General features: G+C 34.6%; 1 long non-coding RNA gene across 2 annotated transcripts; it reads right to left on the bottom strand.

Annotated features, from left to right (window-relative positions):
- Positions 1-22: 22 nt before the first annotated feature.
- On the bottom strand, positions 23-11,759 carry LOC107660903 (uncharacterized). 2 transcript variants are annotated; one of them, XR_001631055.1, is made up of 3 exons: positions 11,701-11,759; positions 10,182-10,366; positions 23-403 (listed from the first exon to the last, which is right to left on the bottom strand). It is a non-coding gene; the product is annotated as an uncharacterized LOC107660903 (long non-coding RNA). The 2 variants fall into 2 exon arrangements; XR_001631054.1 differs by lacking the exon at positions 11,701-11,759 and adding an exon at positions 11,151-11,374.

Raw genomic sequence — 11,759 nt, 5'->3', positions numbered from 1 at the left:
GCTAATTAAATCACAGCCTTTTTGATTTAAATTAAGCCATATTGTGATTTTGGTTTTATTTTGTTTAATCATGAATCCTGAAATATGAGCATCAAGCTACAGGAAGTCCATCCTTCTTTCATTCTGACTCTCTCTCTCTCTCTCTCTCTGTTTATCGATCACATTCTCAGATGAAATCAGTTGTTGTCATGATAAGCTGAGAGCATCACACACACACACACACACACACACACACATACCCCGTATCTGATCTCTGCAGAACTGCATCATGGACTTCTGATGATAACAATGACCTTTGACCTTTGAGGTGACCTCTCCCCTCCTCTAGTGCTGCTGTGTGTCTGATGCCTGGCCTGCAATTGTAAACTTCCCCTGGCCCGTCCCACCACTGCCTGCTTCGCTCCTGTACAAAGGTGCAATAAAAGCTTTGTCCCGATGTTTTCACATATTTTACCGCAAACACATACACAGGCGATCTGACCGCTCACACCTGCAGCTACAGATGAAACAGTCGATGGTCATATTTGCAAGAGTTTCCTTTGTTAATTCTCTATATTTTTTACTCTGTAAAGACTAATTAATGTGTAAAAAAAACAAGAAAAATGCTGAATGTTCAACTGGAGATGTAATTAATGACGTCATGTGGCTTCGTCCATTTGCCTTGCCTGAGTCTGGATGTGTAAAAACCCTCCTGTGGTCCTGAGTTCAGTGTACAGACCCTCCTCTGTCTGTCTCTCTCTCTTTCCACCGTCACAGTGCCGCTGTTCGCACCGGATTCACTGTTCAATCTGACCCAATGTGGGTTTTTAACAGCCAAAACCGATAGCTAGGTGGCTGATCAGATTTAATGAGGTGAAATTAAATTATTGAAATTAAACATTCTAAACTCTTAAAAATAAAAGTTCTATATTGGCATTGATGGTTCAGTGGAGAACCTTTATCGTCTTTGAAAGGTTCCACGGATTTTTCAAAAGAATATTCACTTAAAGGTTCTTTGAGAAACCAAAAATTGTTCTTCTATGGCTTTGCTGTGAAACCCCCCTTTGAAAAATTTATTTTTAAGAGTGTATTTTATACATTATGTGCTCAAAAGTCACTAAACTACAAAACAGGAGAGTTTTGAGTTCAGCGCCCGTGGTCCATGATCTCAAAAATCAGCCAGTTCTGGGTCAGATCTGAAAAGTGAACCTGCTGGTTTTGAGTAACATCAGACGTGTTGCAGACGCCGGCACCACTTCGGTGGTTTCTCTCTGTTCTCGTGTTTTCCTGTCATTTCCCCTCCTGATCGAGAGTCCCAGTGGAATGTTCTTGTTCTGGGCTGATTTGTTTGCTCTGGTTGGTTTGTTTTGTTTCTCTCTCTTTTTTTCTCTCTCTCTCTCTCTTCCTTTTTTATTTTTAGTTTTAGCTGTAAAATGCTTCCTTGAGAAATTGTTTGTCTGAATAAAACTGGAGTTTGTCCTCGTCCAGTTCTTCTCCATCTGTGAAGCTCTTTTCTGCTTGTGTGTCTCTGTAGGAAACTGCTCGCTGTGAGCCTACACAAGGTTTGAGAACTGGTTCTTATTATGAATATAATATAACTGAACCGTTTTCATTGCATTTGGTTCCACTAGCAGTTTTTGAACATCTGAAATGGTGTCGTTTCAATCCATCAACAAATATTTGACCTCGATTTGTGCATTTAAAGTCATGCTGAAACTGAAGTAGCAGCAAATAATTTCTTCCATATTGTGATCTATATCCATTTTCTAAAAAAATGTAGGGCGGGACTTGGTTCTATGCATCAGTTGATTGGATGTTGATGGATTAGATGCGGCGTGGCACTCAAAAGTGACGGCAGATTACAGTGAGTTTAAGGAGTCATAATTTCAACTTTTTACTCATTGTTTTGATTTGGCATTTCATAATTTCAGCTTTATATCTCTTAATTTCAGCATTTCGTTCTCATAATTTCAGCTGTATATCTCATAATTTCAGCCTTTTTTATCTCATACTTTGAATTTAATATCATTTCAACTTTATATCTCATCATTTTGATTTAGTATTTTAGAATTTCCACTGCGGGATAAATGCCTGGAGAAGTCATAATTTCAACTTTATATCTCATAATTTTAACCTTTATGTCATTATGCCTTTTTCATCTCATAATGTCGCCTTTTTATCTCATAATTTGGATTTATGTATTTTATAATTTCGACTCTATATCTCGATTTCGATTTAGTATTTTTGTAATTTCCACTGTTGTTTTGTTGAAGCGGGGTAATTGACTGGATAAGTCATCATTTCAATTTTATATCTCATAATTTCAGCTTTTTTATCTCATAGTGTCGTCTTTTTATCTCATAATTTGGACTTAAGTATTTCATCATTTCAACTTTATGTCTCAATTTTGATTTAGTATATCATAATTCCCACTGTTGTTTTGTTCATGCAGGATAAATGACTGGATAGATCATAATTTTAACTTTTTTATCTCATAATTTTACTTAGTATTTCATGATTTCAACTTTTTATTTCATAATTTCAACTTTTTTAACTGCTGTTTCACCAGAAGGTCCATTTATGACATTTTGGTTAAACATTACAAGGTCAAACGTATCGATTGTTGTCTGAGGCTCTATTTCCCATAGATACGCCCTCAGAACGGCACGCATCCGTCAAAGCTAATGATCTCCAGCGGACACGGCAGACGCTGTTCCTTTGTCTTCATTTGATAAGCTTTATTCACCCATTGATTTCATAAGACCCGATTTATATGCTTTAATTCATTAGGCCGGCAGAAAAATCCATTATTTTGTCAGTCACTCTTCCTGAGCGTCTGTGTCGCCCACTCGTTCCCTCTCTCTCGTTTCTCTCGTCTCACTCCATTTAGGACGTGCTAACCGATATGGTTTCAGTGGGATTCTAGAATGTTCCTCTTGTTCCAGAAATCTTTATTGAAGTGGGATCTCCTCACTCTCAGCTCCTCACCTCCGATAAAAGCAATTTCGAGCTGACAGCGGCCGTGGAGTTTATTTACAGACGGTAGCATGGGAATTTGTACCATCTGGACTCCTTAAAATACCTGCATTCAACATGTCAATTTGTCCCCTTTCAGAGTCCGTCAGAAAACAACAGAGATGTTTCAGAGGTCTCCAGAGGGATTGTGGGTAGCTGCAACACATGCCAGAACGTGTGTTCCCTCTATGAGTGAGACAGCAATTAGCATTAGCCTATTATTTCCCCGTATTATGGACCAATATGACAGGGATTCAGATTTGATGAATGGAATTAAAAGGTAAAACTTGATTTTTGTGTTTCTTCCAGTTTTGTGTCCAATATCCGCAACATTAAAAAAATTATTTTGGTAAATCATAATTTTAACGTATATCATAATTATGCCAAAAACGACAACGAAATTGAGTGCTTATGTCAGAATTATAACTTTTCCCTATAATTTCCACTTTTATCTATTCATTTTGACTTTTCAACTTTTTATCCTATCATTTCAATTTTCTATTTATCTTTTTAAGACTATTTAAACTATCTCATAATTTAGACTTTTTAACTCAATGTAGTATTTCATATTTACAGTTTATCTCATAAGTTTGAATTTTTGTATCACACCTGTCATAATTTACTTTTTATCTCATAATTGAATTGATCTCAATTTCAACTTATAGTAGTATTTCACAATGTCAACTTGTCTCATAATTTTTACTCTTTATCTCATAATGTCAAGTTTTTAATTTCAAAGTTTCAATTATCTCCATAATTTCAACTTTTTATCTCATAATTTTGACTTGCCTCATAATTTCAACTTTGTTGTAATTATGACTATCCCATAATTTCAACTCTTTATCATAAATTAAACTTTTATCTCATAATTTCAACTTTTTGTGATTTTAAACTTTCTTAAACATATAATTATGACTTACTGTGTCATTTTAATCTATATATATATTTTTCATAATTTCAGTTTATCTCCATAATTTCAACCTCATAAATTTGACTTGTCTCATAATTTCAGCCTTTTGTCATAATTGAGTTTATCTCAATTTAGACATTTTTATCTCATAATTTCAACTTTTTACCTCATAAGTTTGACTTCTCATAATTTCACCTTTTTGTTATAATTATGATTTTTATCTTATAATTATGACTTGGATGCCATTATTTGGATTCATCTCATAATTATGACATTTTATATCATAAATATGATTTACCAAATCATGTTTTTTTTTTCTTATGTGGTGGATATGTGCTTTCCAGCATGAGAAGAGTCCTGATCATCTAGTGTCTAGATATTGCAGGACGACACACACATTGAACTTTCATTTGAAATTTAATTTGGAGTTTGGAAAAATCCCTAGTCATAACCATGTGCTAATCTTTGCCTTGGCAAATATCACTAACTAGCGTGAGCTCATTCATATTGAAAGGTGGATTGTGAGGAGATAAAGTCAAAGGCCTTTCTGCACTAATGATGAAGACGGCAGGTGTTTCTCGCTCAGATCAGATACACTAACCACTAGAGCACATGCTGCTCTTCCCACACTGCCATATTAAAGCAGAGTAACGGCCTCATTCAGCCTGTCAGTCAAGCCTAAAAGGCACTGAACTTCTGCTTTCCCTCGTGTTTGACCTTCGCTGCATGAAATACGCGCACACACACACACGCCTGCAGCAGTGTCACGGCAAATCCAGTCTACATGCACTGGCCTGATCTCAACTGTCTGTAAAACTCCTATTTATATTTATGACACCGACGCTCTTAAATTCTCCATTAATCCACTTAATATTTCAGAGCTGAAGCATAAAGCAGCTCTCGTCAGATGTGACAGGAATGATCTCATGGAGATTAAGAGGGAAGAAACACACACACACACACACGAGATCAATGACAAATAAGGATGTTGGAGATCATAAACAAGAAAAATCTATAGATTAAAATGAATGTGTCAGGTTGTTAGAACTGCTTTTCTTTTTTCATGTTATTTTCAGTTTAGCCTATAAAATACCAGACATTTTTCTTTTAAATATTTATATTTTTAAACAACTGCTTTACATTAAAAAAAATATATAATAATAATAAATGCAAGCAATTTTTATGATCTCAAGATGGTTACACCACCTAGATATTTTAAATGCTGAATTCTGAATACTACTTTTACTATATATTTGCCATGTCTTTATTTGGCAGACATATTCTGCCTTTGATTTACCAGGGAAAAAGTTTGCTTGTTTGTTTGTTTTCATGTTACATTTTAAAATAAAACTAGAATTATGCATATATTTAAAAATATAATATACTTAAAAAAAAATTATAAAAGTTTTTATAGCATTTTTAATAATAATAATCATAATAATAAATATATTTTTACAAACTCAGGATGGTTACACAACCTAGATATTTTTTCCTTAACACCTCACATTTTAATTCAAGAATTTAAAACATGTTCCTATCTGTTCATTATCTGCTTGAACAGCATTTTTAATGTAAAATCAAAACATTACAAGGCAAAACTGGGCTCGAATCATTAAAACTAATGCCTAACCCAATTTATTAAAGGCTTTTTACATTTCACCACAAGCACCTTGACATTTTTTGATTTTACATTTCTGGGCACCAGTGGCCATGCATTTTTTTATGCATCTGTAACACACCTAGTTTATATTTTATGAAAGCAATTTTAATGCGTTTAAATAAATGAACAGATCTGAACAAAAAGAGTCCTAAACACAATCAGCGTTCATATGATTCCAGATCTGACTGCAAAGAACTTTCAGCACAGTTCAGACTGAGTCCTCTCTGCAGTTAAAGCAGCTCAAAGACATGTTGCATGACAGACATGTTCAGCAGACGAGCCTGTGGAGGCTTAACATTTCATGCTGCTCTGTCACACGACTCAAAGCCGACGTGTTTTCATTGAGTTTCCTGGAAGACGAGATTCACTGAGTGTAAGAAGCACGCTGGAGTCCCCGGAGGGATTATATCAGACGGAAGGCATCGTGAACTCAAGCCTGAAAGCCGAGCGGATGTCGTCTCTCACCCCTGAAATAACCCAGACACACATCCACCTGATCGACAAATAACATCCTCAGAGAGCTGGACGGGACAAAATCAAGCCATACGTGTGAGTGAAACACTCAGTCTGCCTCTGTCACTCACAGTTAATCAGGCTGCTTTATTCATAAAGAAAAGCAAAATAATTAAACATGCAACCTAGGAAGAAATGTTTTACTCTTGCATAAAAACACCAAGCAGTATATAGGCCTTAATATAAGATTTATGTATTTGAACTCCATATACAATTTCCATGCATCTGGATTATGCATATTTAACAAAAACTAATGAACTTAATGTGACTCATATTTGTCAGTCTTACTTCAATGATTTGAATGTCAGATTAATGCAAAAGTGTACATGTTTTAAATAAGCAGGTTTATTTTTAGCATCAGTAAATCCAATTAGTTTCTATCTCAGTCCTCATACTTTTTAACAACATAAATTGAATTTTCACAATGAACAGATTTATGCTGATTATTATGCTTATTCTAACCAATTTGAATAAAAGCATATTGATTATTTAAATAAATCAGATTTTATTAAAACTATGATTATGTAAATGAAATTAAATAGATGCAAATAGTTAATAATAAACAATGCATTTATTTATTTGGAGTGCAGAAATCTGAACCGTGTCAGTGATATATGACTGACAAATATGTATTATATACAATTTATTAGTTTGTTAAAACTGTAATCCAAATGCATGGTTTTTTTTATGCAATCCAAAAACATAAATCTTAAATGTAGGCCTTTTTTGAGTGAATACTGTAATAGCTGCATATGAAAACTAGAGCAGACTGGAACAGTGGCAGACGTGTGTGTGTGTGTGTGTGAGCGAGAGAGTGAGAGTGAGAGAGAGAGAGAGAGAGAGAGAGAGATTCAGGTGAGTCAACCATGAGCTGTTTCTCTGTTCCGTCAGATTTTACTGCTTTGTGGGTCTTTTCACACACATATGTAACTAAAACAAATGTTAACCTTGAATCATAACACTCAATCTGACCTTTGACATCTGGCCTTGAGGTCAACGGGATTCAAATAACTGAGGCTGCATCCGAAATAACATACTTCCCTACTATATAGCAGGCAAAAAAACAGTATGTGACAAAAGTAGTATGTCTGAATTCATAGTACTTATGAAAGAGTAGGCAAAAAGTACCCGGATGACCTACTTCTGCTGTGATTCTGAAGTAGTAGTAGTGCATATGATGGACATTTTACTATCCCGTGAGGCCACAGAGAGGATTTATGAGTGGCAGTGACACGACACCAATTACTAAATAATTAATGATATGTATCTTTTCTGAAACTTCTTTAGAACATCTACAGTACAAAATAATGTCTTGACTGTAAATCTAGTTCTAACTGTGACCTTAAAAGACAACTAATATATAATTGAATCCACATTGAGTTAAATAATGACTCTATTGTCTTGAGTAGAGCTGCTTGTGCTAAAATTCAATCTCTTTCAGCATTGATGAATTTTGCAGTATTAACACATCGAACTGAATTGAATCAGCATTGAGCTGAATAATGACACTAATGTTCTGTAGAACAGCTTTACAGCTGCAAATTCTTCATAATTGATTAATTTTGCAACATTGACTGTTATTGAACTAAATTGAATTTAATAATGACACTTGTCTTTTTGCTGATTTACAGCTCAATTGAAATTGAAATTTCATCGTTTAACTTTACAACATCAACAGTTTTTGAACTAAATTGAATTTAATAATGACTGTTTTACAGCTGAATTTGAATCTCTTTCATAATTGATTAATTTTGCCACCTTGATACTGTTATTGAACATAATAACTGAATTGAGTTGAATAATGACAAAATTGCCCTCCATTTGTTTTACATTTATTGAGGTATTTTACTGAAGTAAATTGAAACAAAATTTGAACTAAACTGAGCTGGATAATGATCTGTAGAGCTGCTTGTGAAATGGAATTTTTCATAATTGATTAATTTCACTACACTGATATTGTTATTGAACTGAACTGAATTACCATTGAACTTAATTTGAGCTGAATAAAGGCATTGTTGTCTTCTGTAGAGTAGATTAACTGCTTAAATAATTTCATAATTGATTAATTTTGCAACATTGACACTGTTATTGAACTAAGCTAATGACACTATTGTCAATATTGACAGTTTTTGAACTGAACTGAATCATTGAACTAAAGTGAATTTAATAATGATGTTATTGTCTTTTTTAGAGCTGCTTTACAGCTGAAATTTAATTTGTTGCTTTTTTTAAATGATTGTTTTCCGGTTTATTTCTATGAAGCTGATCTGTATTTTATAAAGCTACATAAATAATCGTGACCTTTGACCTTAATCCTGAACCACAACCATGACAGCACTGAGGACGCGAGTTTTCCCTGCAGGAATGATGGGAAATCACGTCTGATCAATTAGTGCCAGCGGAGAGACGCGCTGTTGTTGACACATAATCGCATCAGTTCCTCTGCAGACGGCAGCTATTAGTCTCCATTTGATCTCGTCATGTTGACGGCTCGTGTGTGACATTCAGACTGATGTCTGAGGCGTCTGAGGAAGCGTTTGCATGAGCGAAAAAAGCAGACGTTACCAAAACTGCTGCATCATGGGATTTTTTGTGCAGACTGACAGGACTAAAGGAGGTAATCTATGTTTAGACACATTTGTATACCTGAAGCATGAATTCTGCCCGTTACCCAGCATCCTCTCTGCCAGGAGATCCTGGCAAGGCCTGAAAGCGCTGCATCTCCCGCGCAACGATCTATCATTCCTCTCAGAGTCATCTGGTACCAAGCTTTTCCATTTGGAACAAATCTGTTGGCCGGAGTTTCTGACTTGGACGCGCGGCGGCCCAAAAGGCCTCTAAAATTACCCCATAACATCCAATGAGCAAACCAGATTAGACCTGCTCCTGCTCCAATCGTTTGGGGAGAGATCTGAAAATTGCGTTTATAATTGTGTTTGTCTCACCATGTCTTCATGGTGAGTTTATCCAGCTAACGGTCATCTTAATTCTGCTGTCGATGCAGTGCTGCTGAGAATGGTGCTACAGAGCAACAGCACGTTCATATTTGACTAGAGTCAAGCATCATTAATACTTCTAGTATTTCTAGTGATCTCAAAACTCTAACATTAAGTATTGAACTTCAGCTTGTTACTTAAAAAACTCTCAGCTGCATGATTGTCTATATGGCTACATAAGGATTTATTAAAAATGATTGTGCACAGATGCTGATAGTATATTATAAAATATTTATATGTGCTTATTATTTAATAAAATCAACATTTAGTAAGCAGTGTTTTTCCATTTAAAGCCTTGACATTTATTTTTATAAAAATGAGCATAGCAGATGTATTTACATCATTATCTCTTTTGAACACGTATTTGATCATGATCTGTTTTTATGTATTTTTAAATAAATTACCAGATCTGAACACATCTAAGCATCACACAGGGTTATTAAAGTTAACTAAATCTAAAATCTTGAATTACTTGAAATAAAGTAAACATTAACTGAAAAAGTAAAATATATTAAATATATAAAAATAATAAAAAAAGAATAATTCATCTAGTTGCCAACATTTTTCTTTGTTATTTAGTTTAATTTGATGTACTAAAGTAACTAAAACTGAAATAAAAATGTATAAAATTTTCTAAATGATGTCAGGCTGTTGGTTCTAATGACACTTCAACCCAAATCAGTCCAGACTAAAAATAATGCAGAATATATATATATATATTTATTTGTGTGTTTATTTTTTTATTTATTCATGGGCCGCTAGAGGTAAACAGAGTTCAGTAATCGGCAAAGCTATCTGCATTACAAACCAGTGTGTTTATGATTACAAAAAATATTAAAATACATTAAAATAAGGTGGATACTTTAATTTATAGATATAGAAATGCAAGTGCACACAGCAAAACACAGGCCCTCCTGTGACCCCTCATCCTTCTGTTTGCTCAATCATTTTCATTCTATTTCCAGAATAAATGCGCCGACATTGAATTTGACATGAAGTTAAAGCATCACTCAGATGTTGATAGTGTAATAATTGTCTCTCATGCGGTGGTAATGAGCATCTGCCTCCTCTGATAACTGCTGCAGTGTCTGCGCTCGTAAACACTGACCTGACTCTCACCGGGAGCAAACGTCCTCACACCCTCCAGCAGACACATCCAGCCTTCCCAAAATAACCCGAGCATCAGCGCCAGAGAGTCTCAGGGTGCTCAAAAGTGTTTGAGCCGAGAATTACTGAGATTGTCATCCTTAAATCGCTATTATCACAGATAGTTTCAGCAGGGATTTTCTTGGCCTGTGCAAGGGAAACAGATTTAAGTGTGTTAACATGGAAAAACACTAAATATAAACATGCAAAATCTTCAAAGTACTTTCAATTGTTCCAATTGGAGTGTGAATTGTGTGAACACACATATTTTATACCCAGCTAACAATTCTAGCTCCCAGAACGTTCCCAAAACAGATATTTTAATGTTCTCTGTTGGCTAGCCAGAAAAGAAGCTAGGTCCATGTAAAATGTAACATGTAACTGCAACACTCATTTCAAATGTAGTGGAGTAAAGAGTACAAGTTGCTAATATCTTTGATACTCAGTACAGCTACAAAGTATCGAAAAAGATACTCAAGTACAGTTACTAATTACATTTACTCCAATACTTTACACCTCTGCATTCACATACGTCACATCTGAAGGAAAAACTTCTGTCATCAACACATTTAGCTTATATGCTACTGTAAGACTGGCTGTATATATTGACTAAATATATTATTAACTTAAAAAACATATTTCATTGAGTGTAACTGTTTACAACATATATTTTGGCCAGAAAAACTATATAATTTACCATATGGGAGTTTCTTTACATAAATAGAATATTCCCTGTAGGTTTGGAGAGCTATTGTTTAATTAATAAAAATAGTCTGAACATATCAACCATAATATGGAGGATTAATTAAGATGCGTCTATTAATATGTAAGACTTCCTAAAACGTATATGTTTTATTCAGTTATTAAACTGACAACAGGCAGAGTGTGCACTAATTAACTGCACTGGGTGGCTTGAAAAAGAAACACTAACCGTTCAAATCTGTCCAGCTGGAGCTGCCTGTGTTCAGCCAACACTCAACCTGAACACCACAGCAAAAACACCGGCATATACAACGTCTTGTTAAACAAATAAATAGAGTCTTCATATCTCAATTCCAAATCTATCAAGTGTTTCTCACTGCCATCGCTGTTGTTTAGGATATATCGCAAAATACTGTCTTTCACACAAAGCGACATGTGAGAGACAATGTGTCCCTCTGCTGGCGACAATGAGACGCACCATACGACAAACGGAGGGATTATATACCCTTTTCAACGAATAAAATAAGCTAAATTGACAGGTTATTACATTATCATTTTTAATATATTGCATGTTATAATTTATTAATTTAGTGACTACATCTGTAACTAAAATTACCAGGAAAGACAAAAGTACTGTGGAACTAGGCTTAATTTTCTTCTTAATATTATTGTATTAATATTGTTGGAAATGTGCTTAGATAATATTGCTTTTAAGTAAATACAATAGCTATGTATCACGCTATTTAAACCTATAATTTATATTGAATAACAAAAAATACATTATTCACGCCTTCGCGGTTAAATTATGCTTATTTTCGCTTTCCGACGCAACTCTGAG

This window comes from Sinocyclocheilus anshuiensis, unplaced genomic scaffold (assembly GCF_001515605.1).
Source record: "Sinocyclocheilus anshuiensis isolate Anshui unplaced genomic scaffold, SAMN03320099.WGS_v1.1 scaffold1647, whole genome shotgun sequence".
Classification (NCBI taxonomy): Eukaryota; Metazoa; Chordata; class Actinopteri; order Cypriniformes; family Cyprinidae; genus Sinocyclocheilus; species Sinocyclocheilus anshuiensis.
The sequence above is the reverse complement of the archived record's forward strand: the minus strand, read 5'-3'. Positions and strand labels throughout refer to the sequence as shown.